Here is a 25,748-nt window from a genome sequence, read left to right as displayed (position 1 = left end):
TGCAGGAGAGAGGGGGTCAGGGGGGGGTATATTGGGGGTGCCATGCAGGAGAGAGGGGGTCAGGGTTGAGTATATTGGGGATGCCATGCAGGAGAGAGGGGGTCAGGGTGGAGTATATTGGGGGTGCCATGCAGGAGAGGTCAAGGTGGAGTGATAGAAGAGGACAGGAGGGATAAAGGGATTACAGGGGGCTCTACTGTGTGTTCTTATAGCTGTGGTGACCCCTCTACCCTCCACTGTGTTCCTATAGCTGTGGTGACCCCTCTATCCTCCACTGTGTTCCTATAGCTGTGGTGACCCCTCTATCCTCCACTGTGTTCCTATAGCTGTGGTGACCCCTCTACCCTCCACTGTGTTCCTATAGCTGTGGTGACCCCTCTACCCTCCACTGTGTTCCTATAGCTGTGGTGACCCCTCTACCCTCCACTGTTTTCCTATAGCTGTGGTGACCCCTCTATCCTCCACTGTGTTCCTATAGCTGTGGTGACCCCTCTACCCTCCACTGTGTTCCTATAGCTGTGGTGACCCCTCTACCCTCCACTGTGTTCCTATAGCTGTGGTGACCCCTCTACCCTCCACTGTGTTCCTATAGCTGTGGTGACCCCTCTACCCTCCACTGTTTTCCTATAGCTGTGGTGACCCCTCTACCCTCCACTGTTTTCCTATAGCTGTGGTGACCCCTCTACCCTCCACTGTGTTCCTATAGCTGTGGTGACCCCTCTACCCTCCACTGTGTTCCTATAGCTGTGGTGACCCCTCTATCCTCCACTGTGTTCCTATAGCTGTGGTGACCCCTCTATCCTCCACTGTGTTCCTATAGCTGTGGTGACCCCTCTATCCTCCACTGTGTTCCTATAGCTGTGGTGACCCCTCTATCCTCCACTGTGTTCCTATAGCTGTGGTGACCCCTCTATCCTCCACTGTGTTCCTATAGCTGTGGTGACCCCTCTACCCTCCACTGTGTTCCTATAGCTGTGGTGACCCCTCTATCCTCCACTGTGTTCCTATAGCTGTGGTGACCCCTCTATCCTCCACTGTGTTCCTATAGCTGTGGTGACCCCTCTACCCTCCACTGTGTTCCTATAGCTGTGGTGACCCCTCTACCCTCCACTGTGTTCCTATAGCTGTGGTGACCCCTCTACCCTCCACTGTGTTCCTATAGCTGTGGTGACCCCTCTATCCTCCACTGTGTTCCTATAGCTGTGGTGACCCCTCTACCCTCCACTGTGTTCCTATAGCTGTGGTGACCCCTCTACCCTCCACTGTGTTCCTATAGCTGTGGTGACCCCTCTACCCAGCCCAGCACCCATCCATGTCACAACAGGCCCTCAGAGAGAGAGGAGGACGAGGGGGAGTGTGGAAGAGGGAGAGAAGAGGGAGGACTAGCTGTTACCCACCAGGGCATTAGATGTTCTTGGCATTTCATTATTTCACCTTTTCTGCAAAATATGTGCTATTTCTCACTCCCTCTCTCTTTCTCTCTCCCTCTCTCTCTCCCTCTCTCTTTCTCTCCCTCTCTCCCTCTCCCTCTCTCTTTCTCTCTCCCTCTCTCCCTCTCCCTCTCTCTTTCTCTCTCCCTCTCTCTTTCTCTTTCTCTCTCCCTCTCTCTTTCTTCCCTCTCCCTCTCTCTCTCTCTCTCTCCTCTCTTTTCTCTCTCTCTCTCTCTCCCTCTCTCTTCTTCTCCCTCTCTTCCTCTCTCCTTCTCTCTCTCTTCCTCTCTCTCTCTCTCTCTCTCTCTCTCTTTTCCTCTCTCTCTCTCCCTCTCTCTTCTTCTCCCTCTCTTCCTCTCTCTTCTCCCTCTCTTCCTCTCTCTTCTTCTCCCTCTCTTCCTCTCTCTCTCTCTCTCCCTCTCTTCCTCTCTCCCTCTCTTCTTCTCCCTCTCCCTCTCTCCTTCTCCCTCTCTTCCTCTCTCTTCTTCTCCCTCTCTTCCTCTCTCCTTCTCTCCCTCTCTTCCTCTCTCTTCTCCCTCTCTTCTCTCTCTCTCTTCTCCCTCTCTTCCTCTCTCCCTCTCTCCCTCTCTTCCCTCTCTCTCTCCCTCTCTTCCTCTCTCCTTCTCCCTCTCTTCCCTCTCTTCTTCTCCCTCTCTTCCTCTCTCTCTCCCTCTCCCTCCTTCTCTCTCCCTCTCTCCCTCTCTCCCTCTCTTCTTCTCTCTCTTCTTCTCTCTCTCTTCTTCTCTCTCTCTTCCTCTCTCCTCTCTCTCCTTCTCCCTCTCTCTCCTCTCTCTTCTTCTCTCTCTCCTTCTCCCTCTCTCTCTCTCTCTTCTTCTCCCTCTCTTCTCTCTCTCCTTCTCCCTCTCTTCCTCTCTCTCTCCCTCTCTCCCTCTCTCTTTTCCTCTCTCCCTCTCTCCCTCTCTCTTCTTCTCTCTTCTTCTCCCTCTCTTCCTCTCTCCTTCTCCCTCTCTTCCTCTCTCCTTCTCTCTCTCTTCCTCTCTCTTCTTCTCCCTCTCTTCCTCTCTCTCTCTCTCTCTTCTTCTCCCTCTCTTCCTCTCTCCTTCTCCCTCTCTTCCTCTCTCCTTCTCCCTCTCTCCTCTCTCTCTCCTTCTCTCTCTCTCTCTCTTCTCTCTCCTTCTCCCTCTCTCCCTCTCTCTCCTCTCTCTCTCTTCTCTCTCTCTTCTCCCTCCTTCTCCCTCTCTTCCTCTCTCTCCCTCTCTCTTCTTCTCCCTCTCTCTCCTCTCTCCCTCTCTCTCCTTCTCTCTCTTCCTCTCTTCTTCTCCCTCTCTCCCTCTCTCTCCTTCTCTCTCTCTTCCTCTCTCCTTCTCCCTCTCTTCCTCTCTCCTTCTCCCTCTCTCCCTCTCTCCTCTCTCTCTCTTCTCTCTCTCTCTCTCTCTCTTCTCCCTCTCTCCTCTCTCCTCTCTCTCTTCTCTCTCCCTCTCTCCTCTCTCTCTCCTTCTCTCTCTCTCTCTCTTCTCCTCCTCTTCCTCTCTCCTTCTCTCTCTCTTCTTCTCCCTCTCTCTCTCTCTCTCCTTCTCTCTCTCTCCCTCTCTCCCTCTCTCTCTTCTTCTCCCTCTCTCCCTCTCTCCCTCTCTCTCCTTCTCCCTCTCTCCCTCTCTCTCCTTCTCTCTCTCTTCCTCTCTCCTTCTCCCTCTCTTCCTCTCTCCTTCTCCCTCTCTCTCCCTCTCTCCTTCTCTCTCTCTCTCCTCTCTCTCTCCCTCTCTCCTCTCTCTCCTCTCTCTCTTCTCCCTCTCTCCCTCTCTCTCTCTTCTCCCTCTCTCTCCTCTTCTCTCTCTCTTCTCTCTCTCTTCTCTCTCTCTTCTTCTCTCTCTCTCCCTCTCTCTCCTTCTCCCTCTCTCCCTCTCTCTCCTTCTCTCTCTCTCCCCTCTCTCTCTCCTCTCTCTCTCTTCTCCCTCTCTCCCTCTCTTCCTCTCTTCTCTCTCCCTCTCTCCCTCTCTCTTCTTCTCTTCCTCTCTCCCTCTCTCTCCTTCTCTCTCTTCCTCTCTCCTTCTCTCTCTCTCTCTCCTCTCTCTTCTCTCTCTCCTTCTCTCTTCCTCTCTCTCTCCCTCTCCCTCTCTTTTCCTCTCTCTCTCTCTCTCCCTCTCTCTCTTCTCCCTCTCTTCCTCTCTCCTTCTCCCTCTCTCTCCCTCTCTCCCTCTCTCTCCTTCTCTCTCTCCCTCTCTCTCCTTCTCCCTCTCTTCCTCTCTCCTTCTCCTCTCTCTCTCCTTCTCTCTCTCTTCTCTCTCTCTCTTCTCCCTCCCTCTTCCTCTCTCCTTCTCTCTCTCTTCCTCTGTCTCTTCTCTCTCTCCCTCTGTCTCCTTCTCTCTCTCTTCTCCTCTCTCTCCTTCTCTCCCTCTCTCCCTCTCTCTCCTTCTCCCTCTCTTCCTCTCTCCTTCTCCCTCTCTCTCTCCCTCTCTCCTCTCTCTCTCTCTCTCTCCTCTGTCTCCTTCTCTCTCTTCCTCTCTCTCCTTCTCTCTCTTCCTCTCTCTTCTCTCTCTCTCTCTCCTTCTCTCTCTCTCTCTCCCTCCCTCTCTCTTCCTCTCTCTCTTCTCCCTCTCTCCCTCTCTCTCCTTCTCCCTCTCTTCCTCTCTCCTTCTCTCTCTCTTCCTCTCTCTCCTTCTCTCTCTCTTCTCTCTCTTCTCTCTCTCTCCTCTCTCCTCTCTCTCTCTTCTCTCTCTCCTTCTCCTCTCTCCTCTCTCTCTCCTTCTCCCTCTCTTCCTCTCTCCTTCTCCCTCTCTTCCTCTCTCCTTCTCCCTCTCTTCCTCTCTCCTTCTCCCTCTCTCCCTCTCTCTCCTTCTCTCTCTCTCCCTCTCTCTTCTCTCTCTTCCTCTGTCTTTATGATCCGTGTGGATGAGCTCTGTTTTATCTTGTTCTCCTCATGTATTAACTAACTTCTCTAGGGGTCAGAGATCTTTGACACGTCTAAGCCCTCATTACGAACCTTGTTAGAATAATTAACTCTTGTTATCGTCTCAGAGAAAGGAGGGATGGTGACCTAATCCTATAAGGCTCAACAGCTCCTCTCTCCTCTCCTCAATCCCTCTTTCTTTTCAACCCTGTTTCATTCATTCACGACATACTCTCTACTTGCCCTCCCTCACACCTTCCATCCTCTGACAAAGAGCCAATGCCTGGTGATTAGAGCTGGTTACTGTTTTAAGTCAGGGCTAATGGGGAACAGGCTAAGGGAACATGGCATCACGAGGGGGTCGTCCCCTTCACCTTTCTCCCTGTCAGGATGTCGGTCAGGGCTGGAGCCTTCTACTCATCTAAATTAAGAATGATGTCGCTGGGTTGAGACATCAAGGCCTATTCCATATTGGCACTGATGAGCTGTTAGTGATTTGCTTCTGTTTCAGTTCAATTAAATACTTTTTATTTTCAGGAACACAGATAACGTCAGTAGCATCCAAAACAGAGAAGTGGAACACTGAAGTCATTATTTTGACTTAGACCTTCAAACTCCTTTAGAACACACTCTATACGCCTCTCTTCTCTCTATCCATCCTTCTCTCTATCCCTCTATCACGGCTGAGCTGAGCCCCCCTCTTCGGGGGCTCTCTCTCCTGGTAGTCCCAGCTGGCACACTGAGCCTGGGCTGGGCAGCTAGGAGGTCGTGCCAACTCTACTGGTGTAGAAAGGGACACACCAGGCAGTCCTGATGTTAATGTGCTGCATGCCATCTCCCCAGCCACTGGCTGCCACATACACACAAACACACACAGACACACAGACACACACACACACACACACACACAAACATAATGTATACACACACACACAGACAGACACACACACAGACACACAGACACACACGCACACACAGACACAAACACACACACACAGACACACACACACACAGACACACACACAGACACACACACACAGACAATAACACACACAGACACAGACACACACACACACACACACACACACACACACACACACACACACACACACACACACACACACACACACACAGTCATAAACACACACACACACACACACACACACACACACACACACACACACACAGATACACACACACACACACACACACACACACACACACACACAGACAATAACACACACAGACACAAACACACACAGAAACAGAAACAGACACAGACACACACACACAGACACACAGACACACACACACACACAGACACACACACAGACAATAACACCCACAGACACACACACACACACACACACACACAAACACACAGACACACACACACACACACACAGACACACACACACACACACACACACACACACACAGACAATAACACATACAGACACAAACACACACAGAGACACAGACACACACAAAAACACACACAGACACACACACACACACATACAGACACAAACACACACAGAGACAGACACAGACACACACACAGACACACACACAAACACACAGACACAAACACACACAGACACAGACACAGACACACACACAGACACACATACACAGACACACACACACACACAGACACAGACACACACACAGACACACACACACACACAGACACACACACAGACACACACAGACACAAACACACACAGACACACAGACACACACACAGACACAGACACACACAAACACACACACACACACAAACAGACACACACACACACACAGACAATAACACATACAGACACAAACACACACAGAGACAGACACAGACACACACACACACAGACAATACAGTGTTTTACAATCACTTTGGCACTAATTTCAGAACCTTGTGGTCATTTTTCAAAACTCTAGACACAAAACTCAAAACGGTCATCACGTGTAACACAGGATGTCCACTGTTCAAAACATTGTGCATTCATATCTTTAAAGAAACCTTGCACTTGCAGAATCATTGGGTCAAATAACTCATTAATCATGAAATACCATAGGAACATTCATTTAGATCACCCACAGACAACATACCGATAGTTTCACTGTGTAGTTGTTCGTACAATCATTGAATATTGTAGTACAAAATATGTGATACATGTTTCATTTTGCTACTACATGTAAATACATCAATGTAAAATGACTAGTAGAGAGAATACTACAGACACAGTGTCACGTTCTGACCTTAGTTCCTTTGTTATGTCTTTGTTTTAGTTTGGTGGGCGTGAGTTGGGGTGGGTAGTCTATGTTCTTTTTTCTATCTTGTGTTTATATGTTTGGCCTGTTATGGTCCTCAATCAGAGGCAGGTGTCGTTCGTTGTCTCTGATTGAGAATCATACTTAGGTAACCTTTTCCAGTATCCCTCACCTGCCCCCAGTCTGATCCCCACATACAGTATCCCTCACCTGCTCCCAGTCTGATCCCTACATACAGTATCCCTCACCTGCCCCCAGTCTGATCCCTACATACAGTATCCCTCACCTGCCCCCAGTCTGTCCCTACATACAGTATCCCTACATGCAGTATCCCTCACCTGCTGCCCCAGTCTGATCCCTACATACAGTATCCCTCACCTGCCCCCAGTCTGATCCCTACATACAGTATCCCTCACCTGCCCCCAGTCTGATCCCTACATACAGTATCCCTCACCTGCCCCCAGTCTGATCCCTACATACAGTATCCCTCACCTGCCCCCAGTCTGATCCCTACATACAGTATCCCTCACCTGCCCCCAGTCTGATCCCTACATACAGTATCCCTCACCTGCCCCCCTGTCTGATCCCTACATACAGTATCCCTCACCTGCCCCCAGTCTGATCCCTACATACAGTATCCCTCACCTGCCCCCAGTCTGATCTGTATCCCTCATCCCCAGTCTGATCCCTACATACAGTATCCCTCACCTGCCCCAGACTGATCCCTACATCAGTATCCTCACCTGCCCCAGTCTGATCCCTACATACAGTATCCCTCACCTGCCCCCAGTCTGATCCCTACATACAGTATCCCTCACCTGCCCCAGACTGATCCCTCACCTGCCCCCAGTCTGATCCCTACATACAGTATCCCTCACCTGCCCCAGTCTGATCCCTACATACAGTATCCCTCACCTGCCCCAGTCTGATCCCTACATACAGTATCCCTCACCTGCCCCAGTCTGATCCCTACATGCCCCCTGCCCCCAGTCTGATCCCTACATACAGTATCCCTCACCTGCCCCCAGTCTGATCCCTACATACAGTATCCCTCACCTGCCCCCCCCAGTCTGATCCCTACATACAGTATCCTCACCTGCCCCAGTCTGATCCCTACATACAGTATCCCTCACCTGCCCCTGATCCCTAGTCCTCACCTGATCCCTACATACAGTATCCCTCACCTGCCCCCAGTCTGATCCCTACATACAGTATCCCTCACCTGCCCTCAGTCTGATCCCTACATACAGTATCCCTCACCTGCCCCCAGTCTGATCCCTACATACAGTATCCCTCACCTGCCCCCAGTCTGATCCCTACATACAGTATCCCTCACCTGCCCCAAGACTGATCCCTACATACAGTATCCCTCACCTACCCCAAGACTGATCCCTACATACAGTATCCCTCACCTGCCCTCAGTCTGATCCCTACATACAGTATCCCTCACCTGCCCTGATCAGTCTGATCCCTACATGCCCCAGTCTGATCCCATCATCCCTGCCCCCCAGTCTGATCCCTACATACAGTATCCCTCACCTGCCCCCCAGTCTGATCCCTACATACAGTATCCCTCACCTGCCCCAGACTGATCCCTCACCTGCCCCCAGTCTGATCCCTACATACAGTATCCCTCACCTGCCCCCAGTCTGATCCCTACATACAGTATCCCTCACCTGCCCCCAGTCTGATCCCTACATACAGTATCCCTCACCTGCCCCAGTCTGATCCCTACATACAGTATCCCTCACCTGCCCCAGTCTGATCCCTACATGCCCCAGTCTGATCCCTACATACAGTATCCCTCACCTGCCCCAGACTGATCCCTCACATGCCCCCAGTCTGATCCCTACATGATCCCCAGTCTGACATACATAGTATCCCTCACCTGCCCTCAGTCTGATCCCTACATACAGTATCCCTCACCTGCCCCAGACTGATCCCTCACCCCTGCCCCCCCAGTCTGATCCCTACATACAGTATCCCTCACCTGCCCTCAGTCTGATCCCTACATACAGTATCCCTCACCTGCCCCAGACTGATCCCATCAGTATCCTCACCTGCCCCAGACTGATCCCTACATACAGTATCCCTCACCTGCCCCCAGTCTGATCCCTACATACAGTATCCCTCACCTGCCCCCAGTCTGATCCCTACATACAGTATCCCTCACCTGCCCCCAGTCTGATCCCTACATACAGTATCCCTCACCTGCCCCCAGTCTGATCCCTACATACAGTATCCCTCACCTGCCCCCAGTCTGATCTGATATCCCTCACATGCCCCCAGTATCCCTCACCTCCCTCACCCCCCAGTCTGATCCCTACATACAGTATCCCACCTGCCCCCAGTCTGATCTGCCCCTGCAGTCTGATCCCAGTACAGTCTGACAGTATCCCTCACCTGCCCCCAGTCTGATCCATACATACAGTATCCCTCACCTGCCCCAGACTGATCCCTCATACAGTATCCCTCACCTCCCAGTCTGATCCCTACATACAGTATCCCTCACCTGCCCCCAGACTGATCCCTACATACAGTATCCCTCACCTGCCCCAGTCTGATCCCTACAGATCCCTCACCTGCCCCCAGTCTCCCATACAGTATCCTCCCCCCCCAGTCTGATCCCTACATACAGTATCCCTCACCTGCCCCCAGTCTGATCCCTACATACAGTATCCCTCACCTGCCCCCAGTCTGATCCCTACATACAGTATCCCTCACCTGCCCCCAGTCTGATCCCTACATACAGTATCCCTCACCTGCCCCAGACATGTATCCCTCACCTGCCCCAGTCTGATCCCTACATACAGTATCCCTCACCTGCCCCCAGTCTGATCCCTACATACAGTATCCCTCACCTGCCCCCAGTCTGATCCCTACATACAGTATCCCTCACCTGCCCCAGTCTGATCCCTACATACAGTATCCCTCACCTGCCCCCAGTCTGATCCCTACATACAGTATCCCTCACCTGCCCTCAGTCTGATCCCTACATACAGTATCCCTCACCTGCCCCCAGTCTGATCCCTATCCTACAGTATCCCTCACCTGCCCCCAGTCTGATCCCTACATACAGTATCCCTCACCTGCCCCCAGTCTGATCCCTACATACAGTATCCCTCACCTGCCCCAGTCTGATCCCTACATACAGTATCCCTCACCTGCCCCCAGTCTGATCCCTACATACAGTATCCCTCACCTGCCCCAGTCTGATCCCTACATACAGTATCCCTCACCTGCCCCCAGTCTGATCCCTACATACAGTATCCCTCACCTGCCCCCAGTCTGATCCCTACATACAGTATCCCTCACCTGCCCCAGTCTGATCCATACAGTATCCCTCACCTGCCCCCAGTCTGATCCCTACATACAGTATCCCTCACCTGCCCCAGTCTGATCCCTACATACCCCCAGTATCCCCATCACAGTATCCCTCACCTGCCCCCAGTCTGATCCCTACATACAGTATCCCTCACCTGCCCCAGACTGATCCCTACATACAGTATCCCCCTCACCTGACTGATCCATACAGTATCCTCACCTGCCCCCAGTCTGATCCCCCTACATACAGTATCCCTCACCTGCCCCAGACTGATCCCTACATACAGTATCCCTCACCTGCCCCAGTCTGATCCCTACATACCCCCCCCAGTCTGATCCCTACATACAGTATCCCTCACCTGCCCCCAGTCTGATCCCTACATACAGTATCCCTCACCTGCCCCTGATCCCTACATACAGTATCCCTCACCTGCCCCCAGTCTGATCCCTACATACAGTAGTCCCTCACCTGCCCACCTGCAGTCTGATCCCTACATACAGTATCCCTCACCTGCCCCCCCCAGACATGTATCCCTCACCTGCCCCCAGACTGATCCCTACATACAGTATCCCTCACCTGCCCCCAGTCTGATCCCTACATACAGTATCCCTCACCTGCCCCCAGTCTGATCCCTACATACAGTATCCCTCACCTGCCCCCAGTCTGATCCCTACATACAGTATCCCTCACCTGCCCCAGTCTGATCCCTGCCCTCACCTGCCCCAGTCTGATCCCTACATACAGTATCCCTCACCTGCCCCAAGACTGATCCCTACATACAGTATCCCTCACCTGCCCCAAGACTGATCCCTACATACAGTATCCCTCACCTACCCCAAGACTGATCCCTACATACAGTATCCCTCATCTACCCCAAGACTGATCCCTACATACAGAAGCATGTGTTTCAGACATAAGGAAGTGGATGGCTGCAAACGTTCTACTTTTAAACTCGGACAAAACAGAGATGCTTGTTCTAGGTCCCAAGAAACAAAGAGATCTTCTGTTGAATCTGACAATTAATCTTAATGGTTGTACAGTCGTCTCAAATAAAACTGTGAAGGACCTCGGCATTACTCTGGACCCTGATCTCTCTTTTGAAGAACATATCAAGACCATTTCAAGGACAGCTTTTTTCCATCTACGTAACATTGCTAAAATCAGAAACTTTCTGTCCAAAAATTATGCAGAAAAATTAATCCATGCTTTTGTCACTTCTAGGTTAAACTACTGCAATGCTCTACTTTCCGGCTACCCGGATAAAGCACTAAATAAACTTCAGTTGGTGCTAAATACGGCTGCTAGAATCCTGACTAGAACCAAAAAATTTGATGATATTACTCCAGTGCTAGCCTCTCTACACTGGCTTCCTGTCAAAGCAAGGGCTGATTTCAAGGTTTTACTGCTAACCTACAAAGCATTACATGGGCTTGCTCCGACCTATCTCTCTGATTTGGTCCTGCCCCCAGTACATACCTACACGTATCGCTACGGTCACAAGACGCAGGCCTCCTAATTGTCCCTAGAATTTCTAAGCAAACAGCTGGAGGCAGGGCTTTCTCCTATAGAGCTCCATTTTTATGGAACGGTCTGCCTACCCATGTCAGAGACGCAAACTCGGTCTCAACCTTTAAGTCTTTACTGAAGACTCATCTCTTCAGTGGGTCATATGATTGAGTGTAGTCTGGCCCAGGAGTGGGAAGGTGAACGGAAAGGCTCTGGAGCAACGAACCGCCCTTGCTGTCTCTGCCTGGCCGGTTCCCCTCTTTCCACTGGGATTCTCTGCCTCTAACCCTATTACAGGGGCTGAGTCACTGGCTTACTGGGGCTCTCTCATGCCGTCCCTGGAAGGGGTGCGTCACCTGAGTGGGTTGATTCACTGAGGTCCCTACATACAGTATCCTGTGGTCATCCTGTCTGGGTTGGCGCCCCCTTGGGTTGTGCCATGGCGGAGATCTTTGTGGGCTATACTCGGCCCTGTCTCAGGATGGTAAGTTGGTGGTTGAAGATATCCCTCTAGTGGTGTGGGGGCTGTGCTTTGGCAAAGTGGGTGGGGTTATATCCTTCCTGTTTGGCCCTGTCCGGGGGTGTCCTCGGATGGGTCCACAGTGTCTCCTGACCCCTCCTGTCTCAGCCTCCAGTATTTATGCTGCAGTAGTTTATGTGTCGGGGAGCTGGGGTCAGTTTGTTATATCTGGAGTACTTCTCCTGTCCTATTCGGTGTCCTGTGTGAATCTAAGTGTGCGTTCTCTAATTCTCTCCTTCTCTCTCTCGGAGGACCTGAGCCCTAGGACCATGCCCCAGGACTACCTGACATGATGACTCCTTGCTGTCCCCAGTCCACCTGGCCGTGCTGCTGCTCCAGTTTCAACTGTTCTGCCTTCTTATTATTCGAACTGACCTGATCCTCTGATCATTTATGAACATTTGAACATCTTGGCCATGTTCTGTTATAATCTCCACCCGGCACAGCCAGAAGAGGACTGGCCACCCCACATAGCCTGGTTCCTCTCTAGGTTTCTTCCTAGGTTTTGGCCTTTCTAGGGAGTTTTTCCTAGGCACCGTGCTTCTACACCTGCATTGCTTGCTGTTTGGGGTTTTAGGCTGGGCTTCTGTACAGCACTTTGAGATATCAGCTGATGTACGAAGGGCTATATAAATAAATTTGATACAGTATCCCTCACCTGCTCCCAGACTGATCCCTACATACAGTATCCCTCACCTGCCCCAGACTGATTCCTCACCTCCCCCAGACTGATCCCTACATACAGTATCCCTCACCTACCCCAAGACTGATCCCTACATACAGTATCCCTCACCTACCCCCAGTCTGATCCCTACATACAGTATACCTCACCTGCCCCCCCCCAACTGAGTCTGATCCCTACATACAGTGTCCCTCACCTGCCCCAAGACTGATCCCTACATACAGTATCCCTCACCTACCCCAAGACTGATCCCTACATACAGTATCCCTCACCTACCCCAAGACTGATCCCTACATACAGTATCCCTCACCTGCCCCCAAGACTGATCCCTACATACAGTGTCCCTCACCTGCCCCCAGACTGATCCCTACATACAGTGTCCCTCACCTGCCCCCAGACTGATCCCTACATACAGTATCCCTCACCTGCCCCCAGACTGATCCCTACATACAGTATCCCTCACCTGCCCTCAGCTTTCCTGTACCTTTACACCCCCTCACCTCTCCTAACCTGTTCCTCCGCCCAAACAACCCCATCACCTCTCCCCCTTAAAAACCATAACAACCCCCCCTCCTCCTCCCTACCTCTCCTCCTCCCATAACAACCCCCACCTCTCCTCCCCCTAACAACCATAACAACCTCCCTCACCTCTCCCCCCGGACAACCATAACAACCCCCACCTCTCCTCCCCCTAACAACCATAACAACCTCCCTCACCTCTCCTCCCCCTAACAACCATAACAACCCCCACCTCTCCTCCCCCTAACAACCCCCTCACCTCTCCTCCCCTAACAACCATAACAACCCCCACCTCTCCTCCCCCTAACAACCCCCCTCACCTCTCCTCCCCCTAACAACCATAACCCCCCTCTCCTCCCCTCCCATAACAACCCCCTCACCTCTCCTCCCCCTAACAACCATAACAACCCCCCCCCTAACACCCCCCACTCTCCTCCCCTAACAACCCAACCTCCCTCCCTAACAACCCCCCTCCCCCTAACAACCATAACAACCCCCACCTCTCCTCCCCCTAACAACCCCTCTCACCTCTCCTCCCCCTAACAACCATAACAACCCCCCACCTCTCCTCCCCCTAACAACCATATCTCATTAACCAACCATAACAACCCCCACCTCTCCTCCCTCCTGAACAACCCCTCTCACCTCTCCTCCCCCTAACAACCATACCAACCCCCACCTCTCCTCCCCCCTAACAAATCCTAGCTCATTATTGTACTCAAGATTTGAGGCACACTTCCGTCTCAGAGCTGCTGATGAGGAAGACACAAACACATACACACACATACACACGCACACACATTCACACACAAACACATACACACACACACACACACACACACACACACACACACACACACACACACACACACACACACACACACACACACACACACACACACACACACACACACACACACACACACACACACACACACACACACACACACACACACACACACACACACACACACACACACACACACACACACACACACACACACACTGCATATGGCCAGACATGGGGGCCTTACTCAGCTCATCCGACTGTGAGATTCCCCCTGGTCTTCTCCTGCTCTGCCATCGTCTCCCTAATGCTGTTTCTGTCTCTTCTCCATAGGAGGTAAATGAAGCTTTTACAGAGGGAGGAAGGAGGGGAAGAGAGAGAACATTAATCGACTTTCTGTTCTGGAAAGCCGCCAATATCCTCCATCAGCAACCGTACAGGAGGTTGGAGGTGAGTTCCCTCTAGTGTACTCAGTGAATAGACCCCAGTAACAGGTACAACAGCTCACATACGCATCATATTATGAGTTCTATCCACATTCCCACCTCATATCGTAAATGATTAGTCTTTATTAGGGTGTCAACGCAATTAGAGATTCACCGGATGGTTCTGTACCAATTTATTATCAGTGTGTCCCTGTGTTTGCGTGTGCGCGTATGTGTGTGCATTTGTGTATGGACACACACACACTGAAATTCTCCTGTCAGGGCGTTAATCTCTTTGTCAGGAGCAGTCTGTTGGAGATTTGTCCGTCTGATTTGCTGAGCGTCCGAGTGGCAGGTCCGGCGTTAGTGCCACAGGGTGTGTGTGTGTGTGTGTGTGTGTGTGTGTGTGTGTGTGTGTGTGTGTGTGTGTGTGTGTGTGTGTGTGTGTGTGTGTGTGTGTGTGTGTGTGTGTGTGTGTGTGTGTCTTCTGTGCGCGTACGCGTGTGCGTGTGTGTCTCTTCACCCCTGTCAGAGTGCATGTCTGTCTGGTCCCATACCTCTGCACCATCAGCACCCATTGAGCCAGGGGTGGTGGTGATAGTGTGATAGTTAGATGGAGGGTGTCTCAAGGCCTGGGCACCTCTGGTCCTGTCTGGTATGAATCACAACAGAGAAAGAGGTGTAAACATGGAGCTCTATTGTCTATGAGATGTTTGTGGCTGTCTGTGTTGGTTCTCTTCTATTGTGCTTGACAGTGACGGTGACATATGTGAATTACGACAGCTGACAGTCTCTGTATTCATACTATACTGGTACAAAACCTGCAGATTGAGTGAGCTTCCTCTCCTTCTTCTAAAACCCCATATTGATTGCTTTAAAGTACTGGACATTCAAAAAGAGGGACCTATCTATCTGACCAGGTTTATTTGGTCATACGTATGTAGACATACTGACGTGAATGTCCTAGTTGGTCCACTAGATGCCACTGTTGTCTATATATTTCCTTTGCAGGCATTAGGTTTCTTTACAAGACTGTTGTATTGTGGATAAGTATATTTGTAGGTTCATATGTATTTCTAGGCGATTGTCTTGTTCACTTTGGAACAATACTGAACTTTAAACCTGTGTTTTTGTCTCTTTCGCCCACAGCCTTTCTCCTCAGTTTGTCTTGGTAGATATTATACTGTTACATTGAGGCTCTGTCTGTGACACTCTCTCCTTCCTCTATCTATCTGTTGTTTTGGAGCGTCTCGTTGGTTCGTCACTCCTCTGTAATCATCCCAGCAGGGCTTCTTGTCTACAGCCGTCGACGACCATTCCATAACTCCCTCTGCTCCTTCCTCCGCCACACTGAAGTGTCTGAGCTGATGGACCAGCCACACCCACCTGACACACCTACACAGACGCTAAAAGGTTTACACGGTGTGTGTGTGTGTGTGTGTGTGTGTGTGTGTGTGTGTGTGTGTGTGTGTGTGTGTGTGTGTGTGTGTGTGTGTGTGTATAATGTGAGTAATAAGAGTGTGAAAAATTCAGAGGGTGGGGGAGAGCAAAGAGAGAGCGTCCCATCCACCAAACTACCAGGTGTGAAAGAGGGAAGGGACTCAGGGGATATGCTAATTTGGTAAAGAGCAGACCTAACCCACTCTATGAAATTAGTCAAAACAGGAACATTTTACATCTGGCTAGAAATTAAAAAGGAAATGATCTCAACAGAGAAAAATGTCCTCCTGTGTGCTACCTATATCCCATAACTAGAATCCCCATACTTTAATGAAAACAGCTTCTCCATCCTAGAAGGGGAGATCAACCATTTCCAGGCCCAGGGACATGTACTCGTCTGTGGCGACCTAAATGCCAGAACCGGACAATAACCTGACACCCTCAGCACACAGGGGGACAAACACCTACCTGGAGGTGACAGCATTCCCTCCCCCATATGCCCCACTAGACAGAGCTACGACAATGTAACTGTCACGCCCTGATCTGTTTCACCTGTCCTTGTCCTTGTCTCCACCCCCCTACAGGTGTTTCCCATCTTCCCCACTTATCCCCTGGGTATTTATACCTGTGTTTTCTGTCTGTCTGTCTTTTGTTTTGTACGTTCAACCTGCCAGCGGTTTCCCTTGCGCCAGTCTTTGCTATAGTCCCTGTTTTCTAGTTTCCCGGTTTTGACCTTTCCTGCCTGCCCTGACCCTGAGCCTGCCGGTCGTCCTCTGCCTTTGCCTCTACTCTGGATAATCAACCTCTTCCTGCCCTGACCCTGAGCCTGCCGGTCGTCCTCTGCCTTTGCCTCTACTCTGGATAATCAACCTCTTCCTGCCCTGACACTGAGCCTGCCGGTCGTCCTCTGCCTTTGCCTCTACTCTGGATAATCAACCTCTTCCTGCCCTGACCCTGAGCCTGCCGGTCGTCCTCTGCCTTTGCCTCTACTCTGGATAATCAACCTCTTCCTGCCCTGACCCTGAGCCTGCCGGTCGTCCTCCCTTTGCCTCTACTCTGGATAATCAACCTCTTCCTGCCCTGACCCTGAGCCTGCCGGTCGTCCTCTGCCTTTGCCTCTACTCTGGATAATCAACATCTTCCTGCCCTGACCCTGAGCCTGCCGGTACTCTGGATAATCAACATCTTCCTGCCCTGACCCTGAGCCTGCCGGTCGTCCTTTGCCTCTACTCTGTATAATCAACCTCTTCCTGCCCTGACCCTGAGCCTGCCTGCCTGCCGTCCTCTACCTTTGTCTCTACTCTGGATAATCAACCTCTTCCTGACTTGACGCTGACCCGCCTGCTGTTCCGGTGCCTTACACCCTCTCTGGATCATAGAGAAGAGTCCCTTAAGCAAGCTGGCTGGTCCTGGGGCTCTGTTCAAAAACACAAACACACCCCACAGAGCCCCCGGACAGCAACACAATTAGACCCAACCAAATCATGAAAAAACAAAAAGATAATTACTTGACACATTGGAAAGAATTTACAAAAAAGCAGAGCAAACTAGAATGATATTTGGCCCTAAACAGATAGTACACAGTGGCAGAATACCTGGCCACTGTGACTGACCCAAAATTAAGCAAATCTTTGACTACTGTATGTACAGATTCAGTGAGCATAGCCTTGCTACTGAGAAAGGCCGCCAAAGGCAGACCTGGCACTCAAGACAAGACAGGCTATGTGCTCACTGCCCACAAAATTACATGGAAAATGAGCTGTACTACCTAACCTCCTGCCAAATGTATGACCATATTAGAGACACATATTTCCCTCAGATAATACAGACGGGTGAAAAATTCCCATATCTACTGGGTGAAATACCACAGTGTGTCATCACAGCAGCAAGATTTGTGACCTGCTGCCACAAGAAAAGGGCAACCAGTGAAGAACAAACACCATTGTAAATACAACTTATATTTATGTGGATTTATTTTCCCTTTTGTACTTTAACTATTTGCACGTCATTACGTCACTGTATATAGACATAATATGACATTTGAAATGTCTTTATTCTTTTGGCACTTTAGGAAGTGTACTGTTTATTGTAAAAAAGTATATGTTTTTTTTGTCCACTTCTGTTTATTTATTTCTCTTGCTTTGGGAATGTAAAGATATGAGAAAGAGAGAGAGACAGCATAAGTAGATTGGCAGTGCTCTGTCTCCATCTAATGGCCATGTCACCCTCTTCCTATTTCATTACTGGATCGGCAGTGCTCTGTCTCCATCTAGTGGCCAAGTCACCCTCTTCCTATTTCATTACTGGATCGGCAGTGCTCTGTCTCCATCTAGTGGCCAAGTCACAATCTTCCTATTTCATTACTGGGAACGACAGTAAACATCATTAAATGACCGGGTGGAATATGTGGAATATGTCGATCACGTGGGCTGCAGTTCATTAGCCTTTAATAACTGCCTCAGTGTTTTATCATGCCTTTACCTTCATTCAATGAAGGATGAGCAGCCAGTCAGATATTAATCCAAATGCACATGCCATTTGCTTGTCCAAGCCTGAAATTTCATTCATCCTCCCTTTCTGTTTCATTAACCATATCATTATGGAAAGTGGCAGGAAAATAGTTCAATTGGCATTAGTTCACACATTTAGTTTTTTGGAACATACTTTCTGGCATTTCAGAGTTCTGAGTTTAGTCAGCTGGTACCTTTTTCTAAGAAGTTATTCTACACTCAGACTTACCATTGTACAAAATATTTATTATACATATTATTTGTCATAGGAGAACCTTTCACAATATACTGTACACTGTACAGAATGTAAAACAATAACAGTGCGGCACAATCTGAATGCTAGAGCTGCTACAGTGGTTTGATTTGAACACGTTATTCTAATGTGAAGAGAAACAGTCAAAGCTTGAGAGAGACTGATATAGAGGAAGACAGGGGGACAGTACTGGCCCTTCTCTCATGTGATATAGAGGAAGGTAGGGGGACAGTACTGGCCCTTCTCTCATGTGATATAGAGGAAGACAGGGGGACAGTACTGGCCCTTCTCTCATGTGATATAGAGGAAGGTAGGGGGACAGTACTGGCCCTTCTCTCATGTGATATAGAGGAAGACAGGGGGACAGTACTGGCCCTTCTCTCATGTGATATAGAGGAAGACAGGGGACAGTACTGGCCCTTCTCTCATGTGATATAGAGGAAGACAGGGGGACAGTACTGGCCCTTCTCTCATGTGATATAGAGGAAGACAGGGGGACAGTACTGGCCCTTCTCTCATGTGATATAGAGGAAGACAGGGGGACAGTACTGGCCCTTCTCTCATGTGATATAGAGGAAGACAGGGGGACAGTACTGGTGATATAGAGGAAGACCAGTACTGGCCCTTCTCTCATGTGATATAGAGGAAGACAGGGGACAGTACTGGCCCTTCTCTCATGTGATATAGAGGAAGACAGGGGGACAGTACTGGCCCTTCTCTCATGTGATATAGAGGAAGACAGGGGGACAGTACTGGCCCTTCTCTCATGTGATATAGAGGAAGACAGGGGGACAGTACTGGCCCTTCTCTCATGTGATATAGAGGAAGACAGGGGGACAGTACTGGCCCTTCTCTCATGTGATATAGATGGAAGACAAGGGGGGACAGTACTGGCCCTTCTCTCATGTGATATAGAGGAAGACAGGGGGACAGTACTGGCCCTTCTCTCATGTGATATAGAGGAAGACAGGGGACAGTACTGGCCCTTCTCTCATGTGATATAGAGGAAGACAGGGGGACAGTACTGGCCCTTCTCTGGCCCTTCTCTCATGTGATATAGAGGAAGACAGGGGGACAGTACTGGCCCTTCTCTCATGTGATATAGAGGAAGACAGGGGGACAGTACTGGCCCTTCTCTCATGTGATATAGAGGAAGACAGGGGGACAGTACTGGCCCTTCTCTCATGTGATATAGAGGAAGACAGGGGGACCCTTCTCTCATGTGATATAGAGGAAGACAGGGGGACAGTACTGGCCCTTCTCTCATGTGATATAGAGGAAGACAGGGGGACAGTACTGGCCCTTCTCTCATGTGATATAGAGGAAGACAGGGGGACAGTACTGGCCCTTCTCTCATGTGATATAGAGGAAGACAGGGGGACAGTACTGGCCCTTCTCTCATGTGATATAGAGGAAGACAGGGGGACAGTACTGGCCCTTCTCTCATGTGATATAGAGGAAGACAGGGGGACAGTACTGGCCCTTCTCTCATGTGATATAGAGGAAGACAGGGGGACAGTACTGGCCCTTCCAGTCTCTCATGTGATATAGAGGAAGACAGGGGGACAGTACTGGCCCCTTCTCTCATGTGATATAGAGGAAGACAGGGGGGGGACAGTACTGGCCCTTCTCTCTCATGTGATATAGAGGAAGACAGGGGGACAGTACTGGCCCTTCCTTCTCTCATGTGATATAGAGGAAGACAGCGGGACAGTACTGGCCCTTCTCTCATGTGATATAGAGGAAGACAGGGGGACAGTACTGGCCCTTCTCTCATGTGATATAGAGGAAGACAGGGGGACAGTACTGGCTCTTCCTTCTCTCATGTGATATAGAGGAAGACAGGGGCCAGTACTGGCCCTTCTCTCATGTGATATAGAGGAAGACAGGGGGACAGTACTGGCTCTTCCTTCTCTCATGTGATATAGAGGAAGACAGGGGGACAGTACTGGCCCTTCTCTCATGTGATATAGAGGAAGACAGGGGGACAGTACTGGCCCTTCTCTCATGTGATATAGAGGAAGACAGGGGGACAGTACTGGCCCTTCTCTCATGTGATATAGAGGAAGACAGGGGGACAGTACTGGCCCTTCTCTCATGTGATATAGAGGAAGACAGGGGGACAGTACTGGCCCTTCTCTCATGTGATATAGAGGAAGACAGGGGGCCCTTCTCTCATGTGATATAGAGGAAGACAGGGGACAGTACTGGCCCTTCTCTCATGTGATATAGAGGAAGACAGGGGGACAGGGGGACAGTACTGGCCCTTCTCTCATGTGATATAGAGGAAGACAGGGGACAGTACTGGCCCTTCTCTCATGTGATATAGAGGAAGACAGGGGGACAGTACAGTGACTGGCCCTTCTCTCATGTGATATGTGATATAGAGGAAGACAGGGGGACAGTACTGGCCCTCCTTCTCTCATGTGATATAGAGGGGAAGACATGGATATAGGGAAGACAGTACTGGCCCTTCTCTCATGTGATATAGAGGAAGACAGGGGGACAGTACTGGCCCTTCTCTCATGTGATATAGAGGAAGACAGGGGGACAGTACTGGCCCTTCTCTCATGTGATATAGAGGAAGACAGGGGGACAGTACTGGCCCTTCTCTCATGTGATATAGAGGAAGACAGGGGGACAGTACTGGCCCTTCCTTCTCATGTGATATAGAGGAAGACAGGGGGACAGTACTGGCCCTTCCTTCTCTCATGTGATATAGAGGAAGACAGGGGGACAGTACTGGCCCTTCATGTGATATAGAGGAAGACAGGGGACAGTCTCTCTCATGTGATATAGAGGAAGACAGGGGACAGTACTGGCCCTTCTCTCATGTGATATAGAGGAAGACAGGGGGACAGTACTGGCCCTTCTCTCATGTGATATAGAGGAAGAGGAAGACAGGGGGACAGTACTGGCCCTTCTCTCATGTGATATAGAGGAAGACAGGGGGACAGTACTGGCCCTTCTCTCATGTGATATAGAGGAAGACAGGGGACAGTACTGGCCCTTCTCTCATGTGATATAGAGGAAGACAGGGGGACAGTACTGGCCCTTCTCTCATGTGATATAGAGGAAGACAGGGGGACAGTACTGGCCCCTTCTCTCATGTGATATAGAGGAAGACAGGGGGACAGTACTGGCCCTTCTCTCATGTGATATAGAGGAAGACAGGGGGACAGTACTGGCCCTTCTCTCATGTGATATAGAGGAAGACAGGGGGACAGTACTGGCCCTTCTCTCATGTGATATAGAAGACAGAAGACAGGGGGACAGTACTGGCCTGGCTTCTCTCATGTGATATAGAGGAAGACAGGGGGACAGTACTGGCCCTTCTCTCATGTGATATAGAGGAAGACAGGGGGACAGTACTGGCCCTTCTATAGAGGAAGACTCATGTGATATAGAGGAAGACAGGGGGAAGACAGTACTGGCCCTTCTCTCATGTGATATAGAGGAAGACAGGGGACAGTACTGGCCCTTCCTTCTCATGTGATATAGAGGAAGACAGGGGGGGGACAGTACTGGCCCTTCCTCTCATGTGATATAGAGGAAGACAGGGGGACAGTACTGGCCCTTCTCTCATGTGATATAGAGGAAGACAGGGGGACAGTACTGGCCCTTCTCTCATGTGATATAGAGGAAGACAGGGGGGACAGTACTGGCCCTTCTCTCATGTGATATAGAGGGGGGACAGACTGGCCCTTCCTTCTCTCATGTGATATAGGGAAGACAGGGGACAGTACTGGCCCTTCTCTCATGTGATATAGAGGAAGACAGGGGGACAGTACTGGCCCTTCTCTCATGTGATATAGAGGAAGACAGGGGGACAGTACTGGCCCTTCTCTCATGTGATATAGAGGAAGACAGGGGGACAGTACTGGCCCTTCTCTCATGTGATATAGAGGAAGACAGGGGGACAGTACTGGCCCTTCTCTCATGTGATATAGAGGAAGACAGGGGGACAGTACTGGCTCTTCCTTCTCTCATGTGATATAGAGGAAGACAGGGGGACAGTACTGACCCTTCCTTCTCTCATGTGATATAGAGGAAGACAGGGGGACAGTACTGGCCCTTCTCTCATGTGATATAGAGGAAGACAGGGGGACAGTACTGGCCCTTCTCTCATGTGATATAGAGGAAGACAGGGGGACAGTACTGGCCCTTCTCTCATGTGATATAGAGGAAGACAGGGGGGACAGTACTGGCCCTTCTCTCATGTGATATAGAGGAAGACAGGGGGACAGTACTGGCCCTTCCTTCTCTCATGTGATATAGAGGAAGACAGGGGGACAATACTGGCCCTTCTCTCATGTGATATAGAGGAAGACAGGGGGACAGTACTGGCCCTTCTCTCATGTGATATAGAGGAAGACAGGGGGACAGTACTGGCCCTTCCTTCTCTCATGTGATATAGAGGAAGACAGGGGGACAGTACTGGCCCTTCCTTCTCTCATGTGATATAGAGGAAGACAGGGGGACAGTACTGGCCCTTCCTTCTCTCATGTGATATAGAGGAAGACAGGGGGACAGTACTGGCCCTTCTCTCATGTGATATAGAGGAAGACAGGGGGACAGTACTGGCCCTTCTCTCATGTGATATAGAGGAAGACAGGGGGACAGTACTGGCCCTTCTCTCATGTGATATAGAGGAAGACAGGGGGACAGTACTGGCCCTTCTCTCATGTGATATAGAGGAAGACAGGGGGACAGTACTGGCCCTTCCTTCTCTCATGTGATATAGAGGAAGACAGGGGGACAGTACTGGCCCTTCTCTCATGTGATATAGAGGAAGACAGGGGGACAGTACTGGCCCTTCCTTCTCTCATGTGATATAGAGGAAGACAGGGGGACAGTACTGGCCCTTCTCTCATGTGATATAGAGGAAGACAGGGGGACAGTACTGGCCCTTCCTTCTCTCATGTGATATAGAGGAAGACAGGGGGACAGTACTGGCCCTTCCTTCTCTCATGTGATATAGAGGAAGACAGGGGGACAGTACTGGCCCTTCCTTCTCTCATGTGATATAGAGGAAGACAGGGGGACAGTACTGGCCCTTCTCTCATGTGATATAGAGGAAGACAGGGGGACAGTACTGGCCCTTCTCTCATGTGATATAGAGGAAGACAGGGGGACAGTACTGGCCCTTCTCTCATGTGATATAGAGGAAGACAGGGGGACAGTACTGGCCCTTCCTTCTCTCATGTGATATAGAGGAAGACAGGGGGACAGTACTGGCCCTTCTCTCATGTGATATAGAGGAAGACAGGGGGACAGTACTGGCCCTTCTCTCATGTGATATAGAGGAAGACAGGGGGACAGTACTGGCCCTTCTCTCATGTGATATAGAGGAAGACAGGGGGACAGTACTGGCCCTTCTTCTCTCATGTGATATAGAGGAAGACAGGGGGACAGACATGGATATAGGGAAGACAGTACTGGCCCTTCTGGCCCTTCTCTCATGTGATATAGAGGAAGACAGGGGGACAGTACTGGCCCTTCCCTTCTCATGTGATATAGAGGAAGACAGGGGGACAGTACTGGCCCTTCTCTCATGTGATATAGAGGAAGACAGGGGGACAGTACTGGCCCTTCTCTCATGTGATATAGAGGAAGACAGGGGGACAGTACTGGCCCTTCTCTCATGTGATATAGAGGAAGACAGGGGGACAGTACTGGCCCTTCTCTCATGTGATATAGAGGAAGACAGGGGACAGTACTGGCCCTTCTCTCTCATGTGATATAGAGGAAGACAGGGGGACAGTACTGGCCCTTCTCTCATGTGATATAGAGGAAGACAGGGGGACAGTACTGGCCCTTCTCTCATGTGATATAGAGGAAGACAGGGGGACAGTACTGGCCCTTCTCTCATGTGATATAGAGGAAGACAGGGGGACAGTACTGGCCCTTCTCTCATGTGATATAGAGGAAGACAGGGGGACAGTACTGGCCCTTCTCTCATGTGATATAGAGGAAGACAGGGGGACAGTACTGGCCCTTCTCTCATGTGATATAGAGGAAGACAGGGGGACAGTACTGGCCCTTCTCTCATGTGATATAGAGGAAGACAGGGGGACAGTACTGGCCCTTCCTTCTCTCATGTGATATAGAGGAAGACTCTGGCCCTTCTTCTCATGTGATATAGAGGAAGACAGGGGGACAGTACTGGCCCTTCCCTTTCTCATGTGATATAGAGGAAGACAGGGGGACAGTACTGGCCCTTCCTTCTCTCATGTGATATAGAGGAAGACAGGGGGACAGTACTGGTCCTTCTCTCATGTGATATAGAGGAAGACAGGGGGACAGTACTGGTCCTTCTCTCATGTGATATAGAGGAAGACAGGGGGACAGTACTGGCCCTTCTCTCATGTGATATAGAGGAAGACAGGGGGACAGTACTGCCCCTTCTCTCATGTGATATAGAGGAAGACAGGGGGACAGTACTGCCCCTTCTCTCATTTGATATAGAGGAAGACAGGGGGACAGTACTGCCCCTTCTCTCATGTGATATAGAGGAAGACAGGGGGACAGTACTGGCCCTTCTCTCATGTGATATAGAGGAAGACAGGGGGACAGTACTGGCCCTTCTCTCATGTGATATAGAGGAAGACAGGGGGACAGTACTGGCCCTTCTCTCATGTGATATAGAGGAAGACAGGGGGACAGTACTGGCCCTTCTCTCTCATGTGATATAGAGGAAGACAGGGGGACAGTACTGGCCCTTCTCTCATGTGATATAGAAGGAAGACAGGGGGACAGTACTGGCCCTTCTCTCATGTGATATAGAGGAAGACAGGGGGACAGTACTGGCCCTTCTCTCATGTGATATAGAGGAAGACAGGGGGACAGTACTGGCCCTTCTCTCATGTGATATAGAGGAAGACAGGGGGACAGTACTGGCCCTTCTCTCATGTGATATAGAGGAAGACAGGGGGACAGTACTGGCCCTTCTCTCATGTGATATAGAGGAAGAAGACAGGGGACAGTACTGGCCCTTCTCTCATGTGATATAGAGGAAGACAGGGGGACAGTACTGGCCCTTCTCTCATGTGATATAGAGGAAGACAGGGGGACAGTACTGGCCCTTCTCTCATGTGATATAGAGGAAGACAGGGGGACAGTACTGGCCCTTCTCTCATCTGGCCCTCATGTGATATAGAGGAAGACAGGGGACAGTACTGGCCCTTCTCTCATGTGATATAGAGGAAGACAGGGGACAGTACTGGCCCTTCTCT

This window comes from Oncorhynchus tshawytscha, unplaced genomic scaffold (assembly GCF_018296145.1).
Source record: "Oncorhynchus tshawytscha isolate Ot180627B unplaced genomic scaffold, Otsh_v2.0 Un_contig_81_pilon_pilon, whole genome shotgun sequence".
NCBI classification, from domain to species: Eukaryota; Metazoa; Chordata; class Actinopteri; order Salmoniformes; family Salmonidae; genus Oncorhynchus; species Oncorhynchus tshawytscha.
Note: the sequence above shows the minus strand (reverse complement) of the source record.